This window comes from Chamaea fasciata, unplaced genomic scaffold, assembly GCF_029207755.1.
Source record: "Chamaea fasciata isolate MVZ Bird 193981 ecotype frontalis unplaced genomic scaffold, bChaFas1.0.hap1 SCAF_956, whole genome shotgun sequence".
NCBI classification, from domain to species: Eukaryota; Metazoa; Chordata; class Aves; order Passeriformes; family Sylviidae; genus Chamaea; species Chamaea fasciata.
The window spans coordinates 15,679-19,762 of record NW_027095041.1 but is presented as its reverse complement, the minus strand read 5'-3'; the positions used below and the strand labels follow the sequence as shown (position 1 = coordinate 19,762).

At 42.5% G+C, this 4,084-nt stretch overlaps 1 long non-coding RNA gene across 1 annotated transcript; it reads left to right on the top strand.

Annotated features, from left to right (window-relative positions):
* Nucleotides 1–279: 279 nt before the first annotated feature.
* LOC136306077 (uncharacterized) lies at nucleotides 280–2,124 on the top strand. The gene is made up of 3 exons (XR_010725496.1): nucleotides 280–375; nucleotides 1,539–1,761; nucleotides 1,923–2,124. It is a non-coding gene; the product is annotated as an uncharacterized lncRNA (long non-coding RNA).
* The last annotated feature ends 1,960 nt before the right edge of the window (nucleotides 2,125–4,084 follow it).

The following is a 4,084-nucleotide window of genomic DNA, read 5'->3' as shown; positions in this document are numbered from 1 at the left end:
ATTCCGAGTTCTCTGGACCCTCAGGGTCATTCTTCTTGCCAGAGTTTTCTGTCCCTGTTGCGTCCCCTCGTTTGTCCTGTGCTGTGTCACGGGTGTTGGTGTGTGTTTGGCCCGGAGCTGCTCTGCCTTGCTGCTCAGTCTGGGTGTAGGGGTACGAGGGTAATAGTCCTGGGGGCTTGAAATTTGTGATGTGGGGTGTGGTTAGACTGTAGAGGGTATTCCTAGATTGCCACAAGATGTGTGGAGCTGTCAAGGTATCCTGCAGCACTCTGACTGTTGTCCTGACTTTGTTTCAGATGCGGAGGGATGAAATCCGTGGCAGAGCCCCCCATCCTGGGTGAGGGGCTCCCCTGAGAAGATCGATCGCTATTCAAGGTGAGAGTCACACATTTCACATTTATTGGCACTCCAGTGCAGGCCACCTGCGTTTACAGCTTCAAACAGGTGAGTCCCTTGGTAACCCCCCTGGGCAGCAGCTGGAGCCTGCTCCGGGCTGGGCTGCGGGAGCAAACACTTGTGGCTGACACAGCTCCACACTGAGGGTACTTGGGAAAACACCTGCCTTGTCCTGGAATTTTTTTTTTTGAGCTTTTGACAAGGTTTTAATCATCACCTTGGTAAAAATAAATGGTAAGGACTGAAAACATGAGAGACTGGCAGGTTATACGCACGAAAGACAACTTTTTTTTTCTTAAATATTTGTGCAGCCTATATCTTAATTTTGAGACTCTTTTTTTGGTCAACTTTATTGTAAAAACCCCTTATTTTCAAGTTAGCTGCTTCAATAATGAATTTGTTTTACAAATACCCGCTAATGTCCGAAGGTTAAAGCACTAACACCAACATCCCACCTCTTTTATTTTTGCAGCAAAATTTTATCTTTACTAAACTTGAAACTTGATGTTTTTGCAGGTAGTAAGTTAAAGAAGGTGTTTATCTGCCCATCACTGATAGTCAGGGTCATGAAGAAATTGCTCTAGTGTTCTAAAATAAATGCAGATTTTTAGGCCTCTCCCATTCTCTCTGACTAGCAACATGTGAATTGATTTTTGATCTCCTTTCTGTTGGTGTCTGTGGGTTTTAAGCGGCATGGAGAAGGTGTCTGTGGACATGGCACCCAGGGAATGGTGCTGGGAAGGGCAGGATGGAAAGGAGCTGCTCAGGAATCCAGAGCAGCAGTGGAGTGGGAGCTGGTGCTGCTGCCTCAGTCACACCCTCCTGGACAGTCTGTGCAGCGATAATATTCCTACTTTCCTTCCTGAACCTGGGGTTGGAGGAGAACACGAGTCTTGGCATTGATGGAAAGGGGAACTCGAGGGAAAAACTGCTGTTTGTGTCCTTAGAGAGCAGTGGGAAGAGCCTGGGAGAAATCCTGGCTGGCTGAGGGATCCTTGTGTCCCCTCAGGAATAAATCCCTGCGTCTCCTCAGCCCTGCTGGTTTGCAGTAGCGTTTGTACACCTTTCGCTGCAGCTGTGGTTCTTAATAACTGGAAGTCCAGGGATTCTGGGCGATTCCCATAAGTTCTCCTGTTTTGTAGGAGCTGCACGGTGAGGTCAGCATTCTGAGGGAGGCCCTGGCACAGCTGCCAAGGGCAAGGAACGTGGAGCATCCCGGGGCTTCTCCCGCCCGAGTTTCTCCCGGAGCGTGCTGCGTGTCGTGCCGGATGTTTAACCCGGGTTTGGGGTGTTCTCCTGCAGTCCCAGCTCTAACTGCTGCCCCCGAGCCCCGGCCTTGCTCGGTCCCAGCACTGAACCTGGCAGGTGGGTGTGCTTTTCCAGCCCTTGAATCCCACGGGCAATCCCAGATTCCCGGAGCTCCCCGAGGCACAGCCTGGCCTCCCTCCCTGGGAGCTGCACCTCAGTCTGCCTGGACCAAGGCCATCCTGTTTGAGACTTTATTCCTGTTGCTTTTCCTCTTGCAGGTAGTTGGCGAAAAGGAGAGAGCCAGTAGGAAGTGAAGCCACTGGAAGGCCTTATCCCAGTCCAAGGTTGGATGGGAGTAACTGGACCTGTTGAATTCCCACTTCCCTTTAAATCAGTGCAGAGGAAGCAGATTTTAAATCATCATTCCATGAACTTTCACCAACTTCATGACTCTTGCAAAAGTTTTCAATGTTAGAAATTCCTGAGCTTGTTTTCCAGGCAGGCTTGGATTTGGATGTTATTCCTTCCTTTTAATTGAAGGAATAACTCTGATTTTCTCTCTGATTTTAGTAAGGGAATATTTATTTATTCCAATTTTCCATCCTAATTGGAATTTTTGTACCTTGTAGAGCACATTTCTAAGGAAATTTACCCAATTAATGTTGGTAAATCAGCAATTGTCCAGCACCATCTCCACAAAATTCTGTGATTTCCCAAGAAAACTTTGAAGTATTTATTTGCCACGATTCGTCTCTTTGTAAAGTTCAATTTACTGCATTTTTAATTACATAAATGCCATTAAAACCTGAATCCAGGCCTAGCTGCTGTTCCTTGGACACAAGGGGCTGGTTCTTTCCTACCTTGGCACATTTGGATGTTTGTCCAAAATGAGCTTCCCACTAAAATAGAATTTGTTTCCAAGCAGAAGTGGGAATTGTCTAGAAAACCTTCTGTTGTGGGGGGCACTGGGTTTGTTTCCCTTATTGCTGCATAATTGAGGAAAGCCATGGCGCTTTTTTAGGCAGTGGCAGGAGGTGAGAGCTGCGTTTATTTAATTTTGTATTTTATTTTTTGTTATTTTTGTATTTTTGTGCTCTTTTGTTGTGGTTTTTCATGTTGCGTTTTGTGGTTTTTCAAAGACTTTTTCTTCAGTTTTTTAATTTTTATTTTTTTTCTTTAGCTATTTATTTACTTGTTAAAACTACTTTTCGTTTTTTATTTTAATTTTTTGTTTAAATTTTTTTTCCACTTTTTTGTTACTTTGAAATTTTTTTCTTTTGGTATTTTAATTTTATTTATTATTTTCTATAGGTTTGGTTTATTTTTTCATGTTTTCTTTGTTCCTTTTTTTTTTCCCCATACTCTTTCTTCCCCCGGGCGCCTGGGAGTTTGGCTGTTGGCAAGAAAGATGAGAAATGACCTCGGTGCCCGCTGGACGTCGGGATGTCATAGAGAGCGCAGTTGGCAAAAGCTCTGTATTTTCTGCTCCATAAAACTCCTGAAGGGAGAAAGCTGTGACCACCGTGGTGCCGTTTTTTCCTTCCCAGCCCCGACCAGGTCTCCTCCTACCCGTGCACAGTGTTACCAGCAGCAGCCTGCTGTCCAGGCTGTCGAGGCGTATTTCAGAGGGGGCAATAAAAACAAAGTAGACGTTTTATTTTGAACTCTCCGACCCTGCTTGTTTATTAGCAAAGAAATCCAAAACAAAGCGAACAAAAAAAGAAAACCCCCAAAATAAAATCCCCCGCAACCCACCAAAAAAACCCCATACAGATAGAGAAAATATGCCCATATTATCTAAATAAAGATTAAAACTTTACCCCTTAGAAAACCAGGCTCATTTAATTTAAATTAGTTGTGTTTCTGATGTGTTAGGTTAATGAATTCATCTAGTGTAAAATATCGTTTAAAATATAAACAAACGAATTAAAAAAATACAGAAAAAGAAAAATAACAAAAAGTATAGGATATGAAAAATAATATCAATAAAAAATACACAATATATTATTACTTACACGTTTTATAAATATATTTAATATACATAATATAAACATCTATAATGTACATAATCATATTTAAATGAAATGTATTATTATTTATAACATTACATAATAAATAAATTATTTTATATATAACTTTCTATATTTAATATCTATAATAAATATAATGGTATAATAAACATAATACATGATGTATAATGTACATAATATAAAAGATGAATTGTAATGATGAATGTAAATATCAGAATCACAAAGATATAAAATATTGAAATAGAGCCTGAACGAAAGGCTTTTTTGTTTCGGTCTGGTTGCTGGCAGGGCTCTCGCAGGTGTGCTCGGGGGTCTTTTGGGCCATTTATTCCGGAGGCTGTTCGCCAGGGCATTCCTGGGCACGTTCGTTTATGGCTCCGCTCCGCGCCGCCGCGCGGCAGTGCTGCCAC